Source organism: Citrus clementina, unplaced genomic scaffold (genome assembly GCF_000493195.1).
Source record: "Citrus clementina cultivar Clemenules unplaced genomic scaffold, Citrus_clementina_v1.0 scaffold_5, whole genome shotgun sequence".
NCBI lineage: Eukaryota > Viridiplantae > Streptophyta > Magnoliopsida > Sapindales > Rutaceae > Citrus > Citrus x clementina.
Genome location: NW_006262201.1, coordinates 11,890,523 through 11,906,269, shown reverse-complemented (window position 1 = coordinate 11,906,269; position 15,747 = coordinate 11,890,523). Strand labels below are relative to the sequence as shown.

General features: G+C 32.5%; 1 pseudogene; it reads left to right on the top strand.

Annotated features, from left to right (window-relative positions):
• The first annotated feature begins 6,661 nt into the window (after positions 1–6,661).
• LOC18042221 lies at positions 6,662–7,780 on the top strand (annotated as a pseudogene).
• Positions 7,781–15,747: the final 7,967 nt, after the last annotated feature.

Below are 15,747 nucleotides of genomic sequence, written 5' to 3'. Positions count from 1 at the left end.
GCATACTTGTTGTTTGTCCTTCATCCTTCTTCGTTTTTCTCTGATCGAGTTTACTGTGGTGGTTCGCCGGAATTTCCAGCTAGTGCTTGACTGAAAATTCGTATCCTTTGTATCCTGGGAAGCAGATACCAGCAGACCTTAAGCACTCCAAATAGGCGGTAATGATGGGCTATTTAAGCTCAATGTAATGACTCTGAAACCAACAATTAATAATAAAGCTACTTCTTCTGCTTATTTGCTCGAGTCTTCTAATCTTTGGCACGGTAGATTAGGATATGTTAATTTTAATTCTTTGCGTAAATTAATTAACATGAAGCATATTCCCAATTTCCAAATTGATTTGAAACATAAGTGTGAAACTTGTGTTGAGGCAAAACTAACTAGGTCGTCTTTCCAAATAATTCAAAGAAACACCAAACCACTTGATTTAATACATAGTGATATTTGTGACTTTAAATCCATTCAAACAATAAGTGGTAATAAATATTTTATTACCTTTATAGATGATTGCACAAAATATTGCTATGTATATTTATTGAAAAGTAAAGATAAAGCTTTGGATAAGTTTATTCTTTACAAAAATGAAGTTGAGAATCAACTTAATAGAAAAATTAAAGAATTAAGGAGTGACCGTAGTGGTGAGTATTGTTGGGTGTTAGAAAATGTATATTTATAAAGGAGAAAATCGTCATTTTACACTACAAGTTTTACTAACACCTTTACTTTTATGAATTTAACCTTCTTTTGATTTAATTCCGTGTGCTTTATTTTAATTAAGTATTTTATGTATTTTAGGGGCATCGTAGTCATTTCACAATAAACGAGAGATCAGATGGCAAAACGGACATCACTTTTGAACTCAGGACGGTCGAAAACCTTAGGAGGAGCATAAAAGGAAAAATGGCACTGTTCACATGTACGGTACTATTCACGTGTACGGTACTGTATACGTTACTGTTCATGGCACTGTTCACATAGACGGACAATGACGTGGCATTGACCGATGATGTGGCATTGACTGATGAGGTGTCACAATCCTGTTGGACTAAAATTCTTATGTACTGTTGATGGTGACGTGGCAGCATATCAGTGGAAAAAAAATCTAGCGTACGGTACATGCATCACACAAGATTATTTTCAACCAAACCGCGTCACTGTTCACCCGGGTCAAACCGTGTTACTATTCACCCGCGTGGTCAAACCGCGTACTGTTGACTGATGACGTGGCGCAATCCTGAGCGTCCAAACTGTTTTTAATCCGATGGCCATGATTTACTCAATGTATCTATAAAAAGAGGGCCTTCCCCCCCTAATTTGATAGCTCTGAATCCATTTTTGGACTCCATTTTCTGTAATTCCCTCTCCATCTTGTATTTTAATAAATTCTCATTTTGCCCCTAGTTCAATTATGAGTAGCTAATTTTCTTTCAAGCTTGGGTTGAAGATGAAGTCTCAACATGTGTCATGGGCTTAATTTGGTAAATTTATTTTCTCTTCCCCTCTAATTTTTGTGGATGTTTTGACTTCTCGTCGACAAATAATACTAATCTTGTCTAGTACCGCCTTGGTTTCACCGGCCCCCTAGTACAAGGTTATTATTATTTGGCACGATAAGCCCTTAGCACCATATTGATTCGAGTGTGGTTCATGAGGTGTGGATTCCCCCCTCATGATTTAATTGGCATTAATAAGGATTATTTAGCCCATAATGCATGTTGATACGGATCCAGATACCCAAGTACGTCATTTCAATAAAATTCTCTTCAATTTATTCTCACCATTTCAATACCAATTTTATAATTTATTCTCGCCATTTTAATTTAAGTTTTAGCATATTCCAAATCATTTCCACCACAAATCCAATCACCCATTCACAAAATTAATTCTACACAATTAAAATCTCCCTCCTCGTGGGATCGACACTCGTCACCATTGATCTATACTACAATAGATTCGTGCGCTTGCGAGTACATTAAAATTTGCACAACAAGTATATTGTTCCGTTTATGTCACTGTATGAACAAAGTGGAATCATACATCAAGTCACGGCTCCATATTCACCTCAATCTAATGGGATTGCAGAACGAAAGAATCGAACTTTAAAGGAAATGATGAATGCAATGTTGATAAGTTCTGGGTTACCCCAGAATATGTGGGGAGAAGCTGTTTTGTTAGCTAATTATTTATTAAATAAGATACCCCGAAAGCAAGAAGATACAACCCCGTATGAGCTATGGAAAGGTAGATCACCTTCATATAAATTCTTACGAGTGTGGGGGTGTCTTGCTAAAGTAGTGGTTCCTTTAAATAAAAAAGTGAAAATAGGACCAAAAACTGTTGACTGCATTTTCATTGGTTATGCACAAAATAGTAGTGCATATCGAATTTTGGTGCATGAGTCTAAAATTTCAGATGTCCACAAAAACACAATAATAGAATCAAGAAATGCATCGTTTTTCGAACATGTGTTTCCTTACAATTCCAGAGTGGAATCGAGAGAATTGGAACAATTTCATGAAATAACACTTGAAAATGAAGAAAATGATCAAGCACCAGAAGAAGAAGAAGAACAAGAAATTGAGGTTAGACATAGTAAAAGAGCTATAATAGAAAAGTCTTTTGGTCCAGACTTTCTGGCGTATTTGCTAGAAAATGAACCTCAAAGCTTCAAAGAGGCTGTAACTTCAGCTGAAGGCACTTTATGGAAAGAAGCCATTAACAGTGAAGTTGAATCCATTTTACAAAATCATACTTGGGAGCTAGTAGATCTTCCTCCAGGATGTAAACCTTTGGGGTATAAGTGGATTTTCAAACGGAAAATGAAAGCCGATGGATCAATCGATAAGTAAAAGGCAAGGCGTGTAATTAAAGGTTATAGGCAACGAGAAGGCCTTGATTATTTTGATACTTATTCTCCTGTTACGAGAATAAATTCCATACTGATGATAATAGCCATTGCAGCTTTGCGCAATCTCGAGATACATCAAATGGATGTAAAGATGGCTTTTCTAAATGGAGATTTAGATGAAGAAATCTACATGGAGCAACCTGAAGGTTTTATAGCTCCAGGACAAGAAAAGAAAGTTTGTAAATTGGTTAAGTCATTATAGGGCTTGAAACAAGCACCGAAACAGTGGCATGAAAAATTTGATCATACGATGATCACAAGTGGCTTAAAGATCAACGAGTGTGACAAATGTGTTTATGTCAAAGAAACAGAAAATGGCTATGTCATTTTATGTTTATATGTTGATGACATGCTCATTGTTGGGAGTAATGATGACATGATTAAATCTGCCAAGAATATATTGAAGTCTAAGTTTGACATGAAAGACATGGGTCTCGTAGATGTCATTTTGGGAATTAAAATCTCAAGGGCTTCTAATGGACTTATTTTAAGTCAAACTCATTATGTAGATAAAATTCTTGAGAAATTTAATAAAGAGGATAATACTATGTCTAAAACTCCATTAGATACTAGTATTTATCTATCGAAAAACAGAGGAAATGGTATTTCTCAAGTTGAATATGCTAGAATAATAGGTAGTCCGATGTACTTAACAAATTGTACCAGACCAGATCTAGCTTATACAATAAGCAAACTTAGTAGATATACGAGTAATCCAGGAACTGATCATTGGAAAGCTATCATAAGAGTACTTAGGTATCTTCGATACACTCGTAATTATGGACTGCACTATACTAGGTATCCAGAAGTATTAGAAGGATTTAGTGATGCTAACTGGATATCAGATGTAAAAGATTCAAAATCTACTAGCGACTATGTGTTTACACTAGCAGGTGCAGCTGTATCATGGAGATCATCTAAACAGATAGTAATTGCTAGATCTACAATGGAATCTGAATTCATTGCATTAGATAAATATGGTGAAGAAGCAGAATGGCTACGTAATTTTTTAGAAGGTATTCCAAAAATGGCCAAAGCCTGTGCCTACAATTTGTATACATTGCGATAGTCAATCAGCTATCGGTAGGGCACAAAGCAATATGTATAATGGTAAGTCTAGACACATACATCGTAGACATAATACCATTAGACAACTTATTTCTATTGGAGTTATTTCTATTGACTATGTAAGGTCAAAGGATAACATAGCGGATCCGCTAACCAAAGGGTTAAATAGAGAGCTAGTAGAAAAATCATCGAGGGGGATGAGATTAAAACCTATAGATTGATTAGTCAATAAAGAAGGAAAACCTAACCTAGTAGACTGGAGATCCCAAGATCTAGGTTCAATTGGACAACCTATTTGTTAAAGACTAAAGATGGATCACTGTGGGGGTCATTCTCTTGAGAGGATTACCTCATTGACCATTCCTATGATGAAACAGTAATGCCCGTGGGGAATAAGGTTGAGCTAGGCTCTTAATGATTCTTATGCGTCGAAAATTCGAGCGGAGTAATGCGGGTTACTCTTAATTAAGATATCACCTATGTGAGAGAGAAGTGGGGTCGCTTCAAAGGGAGCTATAAAGGGTTCAGCTCTTAGAAACTCTTGCAGAACCAGGCAGATGTTCAAGGCCAAAACGAACATAATCATGAGAACTCAACAGTGTTAGGAGAAATACCTATGTGTAGTATATGATCGTTTACACTAATGGCAGAATAGTTCAAAGACATCGTGTCTACTGATCAGCTAGTAAAGTAATTATACTATTACAAGGGAAGGTTCAAAGGATAACACCTACCTATCCTGTGCTAGGTATCAATCCAATAAACTCAATCATTAAAAGTCAAAAATAGTTTTGATGTCAAAATTTAGCTGTTTTCCTGTTTTTACTGCTAATTTTCATTCATGTGGGGGATTGTTGTCAAAATAACATAACATGCTATTTTGAGGGCATATTTTGAGTGGGTCTCACTTAACAAAAGTGGCACGTTTTAATTTCCTTTTGAATTTTTGTAACAGTTTAATGTTTTGAATTCAAAGAAATTTGAAACAGCTTTTACAATTAATTTTTAGCTATTATTCACGTTTTTTTTATTCAAGTTTGAAATCAATTCATGGCTGTTATAACAATTGATTAAAACATATTGAATTCAGAAATTCAATACCAAAGCAGCTGTTACATCCTCCCTTGAGTATAAAAAGGCATCTTCACTTCTGTTTTTACACACTCGAAAAACTAAAACAAGCACAGAGCATACTTGCTGTTTGTCCTTCATCCTTCTTCGTTTTTCTCTGATCGAGTTTATTGTGGTGGTTCGCCGGAATTTCCAGCCAGTGCTTGACTGAAAATTCGTATCCGTTGTATCCTGGGAAGCAGATACCAGCAGACCTTAAGCACTCCAAATAGGCAGTAAATATGTTTTAAGGAGACTATTTTGTGCAGGCCTCGGTTCCATTGCATTTTCTATTTTTGGTTTCCTCTCTCTTCTGTTACGCTTTCTGTTTCTCATTGTTTTCGTTGCTTAGCTAATATATAATTTGTTATCTCACTGTTTTGTGTTTTTCTAACAGAAGGCTAATTGAAAAAATAAAGCTACTTGAAACCCTCTTCATCAATTTCTAGTTGCCAAATCTTTATAGCTTCATATGTTTTGGTTCAATTATCACCACCAGTACGTCCATTTGTATACCAATCCATAGAGATCTAATTTCAAGTCATGAACATGTATCGTCAGCAAATTAACATCTAATCACTTTATCAATTTGTATAGTCTAATGCTCAATCTGAAATTCTATAGGTTGGCTGAACATTCCCCTAAAATTAATTAAATTTTACCGAAAGAGAATTATCAAGTGTGTCAAGTTAGAAACTCTCCACTCAAGTTAACATGTTAGAGATTAACATACTCCTAGTGATGTTGATGGAAGAGGAATTTGGAAAATTTGCCAACATCTTGTGACCAGACAATGAGATATGTAGAAGTCATATAATTAGAATTTTGGAGGCAAAAGAATGTGGCTCTATTATTACGTGTATTTGGATATTTCCGCACTTGATCTGTTTTGAATTGCTCAAGCGATATTGAGATTTGGAAATGATAGTTTGAAAATGTGAGATCTTCTATTGACATAAGATAAACGAGGGTAGATGAGGAGATATTACGAGTAAATTGATGGAAAGAGACGTCTCAAACTTAAAGGTAGATGTCATCTTTTGCCAAGCACTAAAACATATTATTATACCCTTAAGATAGTTATGGTCAATATAAGAATTAAAAAAAAAATATCTTGCAGATGCACTAACTCATTGGCCTGAAAAAATAATTCATCCTTTAACTTATAACAATTAGTAATCTATAAAATCTTAAATCTATTAACATATTACATTAACTACTAATTTTGTTCATAGTCGCAGCCTTAAGCATTATTTAGTAATCAAAACAATAAATCTATCCATTTTTAAAGACTATTAACTGTAACAATAAATTAATTAATATGATAATTATAAGAGGTAAAGAGAGAATTATTATCCTGATCAAGAAAAGTACCGTTAAGTCTAGAATATGATAGTCAATGGCTGAAAAAAATTAACAAGCGTGTAATCCATGACCAAATATTCTAAATACTTAAAACTAAGATAACCTAAAAGTTAATGTTGAAAAAGAAATTAATCAAAATTGACACTTTGATCACATAATCAATGAAAATCAAGATATATAATAAACACCTGTTTATTTTGCTTTTAAACTCTCACAAAATTCTACCCACTTGCTGGGAGGGTCAAAGACGATTTCTCAATTGAATGTAACGACGAAGGGGCTGAGTATGTTGAAGCTTTTGCAAACGGCTTTTTGTTTGAATACCCTCAAAAGCCTGATCAGAATCTATTACGGGATTTTCACCCGTTTAACTACGCAGAATCTCCAGTAGCAAGCAACGGGGGTCCAATGATGCGCATACAAGCAACTTTTTTCAAATGCGGCTGGCAATCACAGTTTACACTTGTCACAAGCTCATTGATGGAGTCTCGTTAGGTATATTTGTTAACAGCTGGACCACCACAGCTCGTGCAGGTAATAAGGAAGTGGTTCCTAGATTTGTTGCATAAACGATTTTTCCGGCAAGTGAATCCTTCGTGCCCTTACCTTTACATATTTCACCAGTCCAAGCAAACAGGTTTGTATTTGATACAAAGAAAATTGACCGACTCAGGGCTGAAGTTTCAAGTGCAAGCGTGCCTAGACCATCACGCGTCGAGGCACTGACTGCACTTATTTGGAAGTGTGCAAGGGCTGCGTCAAGATCAAACCTCGGGTATTCAAGACCTTCTTTGTCAGCACACGCGATAAACGTGCGTGCCGTGGCCGACCCACCCTTGCCTGACAACTCTGTGGGCAACTCCGTCGCGTATCTGATGGCGCAGGCGAGTGAAAAGGAAATTGAAACACTACAAGACTTGGTTTGTTCATTAAGGAAAGCAAAGGCAGAATTTAGACGAAACGGTCTCAAAACCTTGCTAGAAAACAAGAGTATATTCGATATTCCGGAGTCAATTAAAGACAAGTTTGAAAAAGATGAGATCGATTTCTACACTTTCTCCAGTATTGTTAACTTTCCATATTATGAAGCAGCAGATTTTGGATGGGGAAAGCCAGTGCACCTGACTTTTCCAAATTATTCGGTGTCAAACTTGATTATGCTAATGGACACAAACGATGGTAAGGGAATAGAAGTATTGGTGACTCTGAGCCCCGAAGACATGGCCTTTTTTGAACGTGACCAAGAACTGCTTGCATTTGCTACTACAAATCCATCAGTACTTGGATATACGAACACGAGCAAACTATAAGATGCCCGTCCGCTTATTTAGCCACTTCGACTATATTAAAGTCTTATGTTTATGTAATTGTTTATTAATTAAAATAAGAAATTAGATATTTGTGCATGCCTCAAATGGTAGTTCTTTCTACTATTGAGCCTATCTTGCACAAATTTATTTAAAACGCTAGTGAAATTGGACATGAGATCAAGCCGACAACCATTTCAAGAAAAGAACAGTAAAACCAAATTTCACAAAAGCCGCCCATGTACGTGCATATCCTATTAATTTAGTTGCAAGTAAATTAACTATTAATTTATATAGTATTTGAGTACAATAAAAAAATAAGATTTTTTTTTATAATATATGATCGTCTAAATTTATCGAATTGTTAATTTAGCATACTAGTCCTAAAATTTCAAAAATTATTATTTAATTAATATTATTGATTTATTTTTTATATTCATGTATCAATATTTAAATATTTATTATTATACGAGGAGTAATGAACAAGCCTAGAGATAATGACTTGAAAGAATGGTTAGTGATTCTCAAAATGGATATTCTCCATAAATATTAACAATATATGCCGTAAAGAAAAGAACAATAGTTTCTAATTAAATAAAAAGTATATTAAAATATGGGTGGTGATATTTTCATTTCTCAAATTGTGCATACGCACCATACTTTAAAATATAATTATAAAAAATTCAAACCACTTTTAATAATTTCATATAAGAAAATTTCAAGCAATTAACTAATTAAAATTTTCTTATATATATATATATTAGGGATGGCAAATATCCAGATGGATATGGATATTGTCCACCCACGTATAAATCCATGATTATTCATGATGGATTTATCCATATCCATATCTAATATTTAATATTGGATATGGATATGGATTTTATCCACACAAATATGGATATCCATGGATGTCCATGGACATTAAATTTGTATTTCTAAATTTTAAAATAAAGTAAAAATTAATTAATGATGTATTACATTAAAAAATTATTTTTTTATTTTTTATTTCCTAAAATTATTAATTTTAAAAGCTAATTAAAATTATTTTAAACAATTTGAAAAAACAATTGCAGCTTAGTCCGTCGCATGAGCCTTCGTCACTTCACTTCAGTGAAGCAAATTATCGAACACAACACGAACATGGTGTGCAAAACAGCAGCGAATTCCATCAATATCAAAAAGATAAGCCGACCCATCAACATAATGACTTTAGTGGTAAACGAAGTTGCTCCCCCACACAACTCAATATGCACTTTGAATCTCCTTCTAGAAGGCCTTTCTTTTTCAATTTCCTACTTGATTGGGATAGAATTGCAGCCGCTTCCTTTTGTTATTATTATCTTTTTATTCTTTTTGGGATTGTGGGATTGGGGTTTGCTCTCTCACTCATTGAGACTGAGACCTCCAGTACTTGGCATTTTCAAACCCATTTTTGCAAAGTTGATAGTCCTCAATGGTTTGATCAATTTCAGCTTGTGAATTCATCAGGAAAGGGCCGTACTGCACCACCGGTTCGTTCAGCGACTGCCCTGCGATAAGCACAAATCTCAGTTGCTTTGAAGATCTGTTCCACGCACTCAGGCCGTCTCCGAAAACACAACACGAACATGAGAGTCGCCGTCAAAAGGCATCAGCCGACAAGCGACTTCCTTCTCGACTCGCTCCCCCTACCGATTCAGTCTCTGGATCGCGCCGCTACTGGGAAGGCGCGTTCTCGTCCTGCCGTGGAAAAACCGTTGCCGGTCGGGATTGCCGGAACGACCGTTTCTTTCACAAACCGGAAAATGAAGTTCCGGTTGAGACATCGATTAACGGATTCTAAGACGACTTCGTCTTCGTCTGCAGCAGAGGAAGCTCGTGGTGCTCGAAGCCATCAGAGGGAGAGACCGAGAGTTTGCCAAATTAAAATCATTTTTTTCTTTTTACAATTGTTTGTTTATTACATTTTTCATTTTTAATTTTATAAAATTAAAACTTTTTAAAATTGTGTTGGGTTAAATAGATATCCATTGGGTAAAAATAATTATTCATATCTATCTGGATATAATTTTAAAATATCTATTTTAAGATCCAGAAATTTTTGGATGGATATTATCTAATCCAATTGGATGGATATTATTGATATCCATTATGGAGCGATCCAATTGTCATCTCTATGTATGTTAGAATAAAGGGAGGAGTAATGATACAGCCACAAACTCTTGTACAAACTTATTTTGTACAAATTGACGTGGCATTAATTCATTGGTTGAATGAAAATATAAATTAATAAAAACAAATCATGTGGGCCAAGTGATGTTTAATTCAACCAATCTTATCATGCCACATCAGTTTGTACAAAATAAGTTTGTACAAGAGTTTGTGGCTGTATCATTACTCTAAAGGGAGTTGTTCTGAAGAAACTCTCACTATGATATATACAACTTAAACGTTTTTGTTTAAAATACGAATTAACTTAAAAGGAAACAACTAATAAAATTATCTTTTAAGGAGGCTTTATGCATGGAATTAGTTAACAATTTATGAATTTAACTATTTACTTTAAGAATGGCTCACGTGATGTTGAAATTTGGAAGTGATTGTTTGAAAATGTGAGATCTTCAAGGATCATTATAGATATGAGGGGAGATGAGGAGATATTTATAGTAAGTTAACTGAAAGTGACGCCCAAACCTTGAAGGGAGGTTATTTTTGCCAAGCACTAAGGTAAATTACCCCTTAGATCATTATGGTTAATAAATAAGTTTTGCAGATGCACCAACTCTATAGACCTGAAGAATCATTCATCCTTAAGCTATATAACGGTTACTAAATGTATAAAATATTTTAGCATATATATTGAATAATCAAAATTTATTAATAGCTATAGTATTATATATGTTGAATTCTTCAAGGAGTTGATAGTTTTATTTTATTAATTTAAGTTAAGTTTATGGGTATTTTAGTTATTTTAAGCTAAAATGAATATTTTCATAATTGTATCACATAATTAAAGGCATAATTATACACTTTAAGATGGTAAAATAGTCAATAGTTAAATTTAAGGGAAAAACTAATAGCACGGATGGTGAAATGACTTCTTGAAATATTAATGGTTGAGTAATGATCATCAACTTATTTAGGTGTGTAATTAGGTTTTCGCTACAAAGAATGCACAACGTGGGGATTGAAATAATTAACATAGCAAAATTTAAGTTGATATCGACCAGCGTTGCATGCCAAGAATAAAGTTGAAGTTGAGGCGAAGGCTAATTCAAATGGTAAGAACACTGGCTCCTTTAAGGCCAAACAAATGGGTTGAAATCCAATCATCTTTTTAATTTGTAAAATAAAAAAAGTTGATGTTTGCATTTGTTTTTTTGTCTAAAATTTGAATAGACCTTAATTAGTTAAAATTCTGAATTGAATTGGATGTCTGAATCTAAATAATATGCTCATTTTTTTTGCTAAATTACAAAAAACAAATATTAAGTTGTTTATTTTTTTAATTTAAAAAATCTGAAAATTAGTATTTTTACATTGTACCTTAAATTATGAATGTTAAATAAATAATAAATATTGAAAGAACTTAGTTGAGATTATATATTATCATAACATAAATCATTTTCAATTGAATACGATATTTTAAATTCTAAATTTGTATATGTTAATAAGTTTTATTGAAGTTCATGATGTTTTTCTATAAAAAAATTCATAAAAAATTATGAAGATAAATAATGCTAATTTGAAGAAAATAAAAAATAAAAATAATAATAGTCTATCGCTATATTGTCATAAGTTATAAAGATGGTAAAATCCAATTTTTTAATTTTTATTTAGGTAAGGATGAAAATTAATTAATTAAATAGGGTATCTGGAGAATATTCTTTAATGATATCTTTAAAACTTTTTAGATTAAGCAAAAAGCTAAAAGAATTTGATTAATAACTTAATGATTTAGTGACTGAAAATTTTCATTAAGTTGAAAACCAAATGGATTTAATGGCTTAACTGATCGAAATTAAGTCAATGACAAAGTCATTAAGAATTAAAAAAAAAAGAAAAAAAAGAATGGCCCAAGGTTGTTTAAAAAGTGTGACACTAAGGGTGCATTTAGCATACTGTATTACATTATTTAATGCAAAATGTATTGCAGTAAGCTATATTGTATTAACATTGTATTACTTTAATAATATTCAATGTTTGGTGTTACATTGTATATCATTATATATAATAATATTTTTAAAATTATTATTTATATTCAATTAATTTTTAATAATTATTAATATCTTAAATGTTTTTGTTCTTATTTTCTTAAATCTATTATTTAAATTTATAAATAAAATATAATTATCCACCGTTGACCACCACAAACCACCCCCTCTGATCACATTTTGGCATCTATTGATATCATTTTTTCACCATTGGAATTATTATCACAAAATCTATGCAACGATACATGTATCACCAGAAAAGAAGCTTTCATTAGCTGCAAATATATGGTCAAATTTTCGAGATTCCAAATTTTGACCATAGATCTACAGGGACGAAAGCTTTCATTTGATCAACAGAAATGGTCATGTAGACACCTACATTTCCCCTTTTGACTATAATATCCTTTTGACGGAAGCTTTCATTTGATAAATGGAAATGGTCATGTAGATGCCTAAATTTTTAAGGGACATTAAAATCCCCTTTTGACTATAATATTCTTAGTAGATAGTAACTAAAAAAATTGATTTAAAATTTTTTAATGAATATAAATATAATCTAGATAGTTTAATTTGTCTAGTAGAATAATAATATTATATTTATTTTAATATATAAAATATTTTTAAAATATAAATTATTATATTTATTTTAATATTATATTTCTATTTATTATAAAATATTAGAGTCAATTTTTTTGAGTTGATAGAACCAAATGGTATTTTAGTCAAAATGGGATTTTAAAATCCCTTATTGAGAATATGATGATTTATATAATCATTTCTCAAAACCTTGAGATTTTATTCTTAAAAATTAATGTTGCACACCTTAATTCCGAGGGGGTTGATGGGTTTCGATAATGAGGCAAATGCAGCATTAAGTCTTGTGTGATGCGCACCATTTGAACCAAACATGAGATTCTTTTCAATCAATACGAGGGCGAGCAATTGCCCTATGCAATGTGGCATGCCAAACATTGACCTGTTAGAATTGATAGAGTAAATGAAAGTTTGCTTAATAAAGCCTGTTAGAATTTGATTCCTCTGAACTAATCATAATATTAAATATTGTTAAAATCTATAAAGTTATATATGTAGTAGATGAAATGAGAAGCAGGCTTAGGCTTAATTACCTTAAACATAAAAAATTCCTTTGAATCCCATATAATTCTCTTAACGAAGATGGAGAAGATAAGACGCTACAGTTGAGGTTGAGTTTGTTACCACTTAAGCCGAGATGCTTCAACTTACTCAAACCTCCAAAATAATAATGAATCTATTTTGTAACCGTTTATATTTTTCAGTATTGTATCATTTGAGAGCATATATTTGTTAATCTTGTTCCAGCTAAGTGCAATTAATCTAATTGTGCGAAGAATACAATTTGAATCGCATCTTTTAGACCTCACAATAAAGGTTAATTTGATCACTTTTAAATGAAAAAATGAAAAATTATTTGCAATTAGAGTTTTCTTTTTCAAATGTATTTATAAGGTATAAGATGAAAGTATAAGACCAAATCTTTTTGATACAAACTCGTTAATCCAACGGCTTTAATTCCAAAGGCCTTTTTCATTTGTTCTAATGCACTTATCAGTGATGGAGCAAGGCATAGCAGAAGTGGAAATTGATAGGGTAGGAAAACTAGATTTCATTTTAGTACTGAACCAAACCAACACGATTAGGTGTAAGCCCTAATCGAAGCGTGATTAGATATCGATCTAACCCAGACAACTCAATGAGATTTTTAATAATGCGTAAAGCAAGATTAGATGACGATCTAATCTAAACGACTCTACAAGAGAGATTTTGATAGATAATACCCAAAGGGAATTATAAAGAGGGGTTTTATTGAATAGTTGAATCTGAACTTTGAAAATAATTACAGGACCTCTCTATCTATAATAGATGAAACTCACTTCCCTAAGTTAACTTAAAAAGGGAAACTAAATTACAATTATAATGGAAATAAAAGATTATTCCCTTAATTAGCTAAATCTCATACCCTAATTGACTCTAATCAAAATGAAAAGTGCTAAAATAATAAAATACCATAATTGACTCTAATTAAAATAGAAAACCTCAAAATAATAAAATTCTAAAATTTTAAAATTCCTAAATTAACCAAAATTAACTTCCTACATTAATCAGCTGCCTCAAGCACCTTTGATCAAGATTATCAAATCTTGTTCCATTGCCAACTCTAGCAAACTACTAACCGCTACAATTAAGCCGGTTAACCACCTTATTCAGAATAAACATAATTTTGGGACAACAAGTGGCTCATCACATTAATGAAGCTGCCAGCTGCTTCAATTTTTAGAAACCTGTATGGACAAGCAGTTCTTCTTTCTGTTCATGGACCGCCAGGTACTCTCCGCTTTTTATGTCAACTTGGATAAGTTGAGTCATCTGGTTGTATGTCATCAAACTTCATATCATATGTTTCAAGAAGTCTGATGAGCATAATTTATATATACATATTTTACCCTTAATTATATAATTGCTAGTTATTTTTATTTGTTATTTTTAATTAATTGAATTATTTTATTGCATAGGAAATTAATTGGAGATTATGGATGAAAAGTACATAAAGAATAACAATTGGACAACATTGAAGATCAAATCAATTTGTGGAAGTAATTAAGGAGATGTGCAAGAAATTCTGTTTGAAGAAACCGAAGCCAATAAATTGAATTCTCCATGTTCGTGCAAACAAAGAAGCAAGTTAAAGCTAAAATGGGCAGCACATAAAACAAAGCTTTTAATTAAGCCTTTGAATGGAAAGTCAAAGTAGAATAAAGGAAGGAAATCAATAGCTTTTGGCCTTTATTGTTTTCAATTACGTGGCAAGCTTAGGGCTTTAGCTTGTAAAAGTTAGTTTAGTTGTTAGAATCACAATAGGATTCGGTGGCCAAGCAATATAAAAGGGAGTTTTGCTTTTGAATAAAGAGAGGAGTGCAGACGCAATTCAGGTAGAGAGAATCGGCAGCAAGAGAATTTGAGATTGCAGCCGCAAGAAGGAAAAAAACAAGGCAGACGTCGGAAGGAATTAAATTGAAGCAAAGGCAGCCGCTTGAATTAATCTCCATGACTGGTTTTATCAATTCTCTTATTCTCAATTCAATTATGTTAGGCTAGATTTTTATTTGGTTAAGGGTGAATTCAAAACCCTAAACATGCTATGCAATTAAATTTAAATTCTATCATTCAATTTATTTAATTGAGAATGTTTATGTTCTTCTATAATTAATGTTCATGGTTTATTCTTGTTTTATTTGAGTGGCCAATTAGATAGGACTTGAATAAATTTTATTGCTAGATTAAAATTTTTTATCCGTAATTGTCTTGATATTTTAATCATTAGTAGCAGGTTGGAATCAGTGATTTCAATTGGAGAACATAACCTAGGTTAAATAATCTGAGCTTGTGTGTTTATTGCCTAGATCAACCTAATATCTTTCTCTTTTTAATGCTTCTATTATCTTAAATTTAAAGAGCTTGTTTTAAATTATTTAATGGTTAGAGATTAGGTGAAGAGCTTATATTGCCTAACGACACACTAAGGAAAGATTGAGACTAACAGAGCTTATTGTTGTCTACGGTTGATAGTTTCAATATAAATTGATGATAGAATTGATGTATTATGTGCATGTTTGGTGGTGGCGAATGATCCTTTAACCAAAGTTTTCATCATTATTATTTCTTTCTCCTTTAATTAGAGTTTTTATTAAATTCTTGTTCGTAATTTTAATTTCTTTATTTATTACTATTTAGTTAAAAATTCATAAACCCCCCT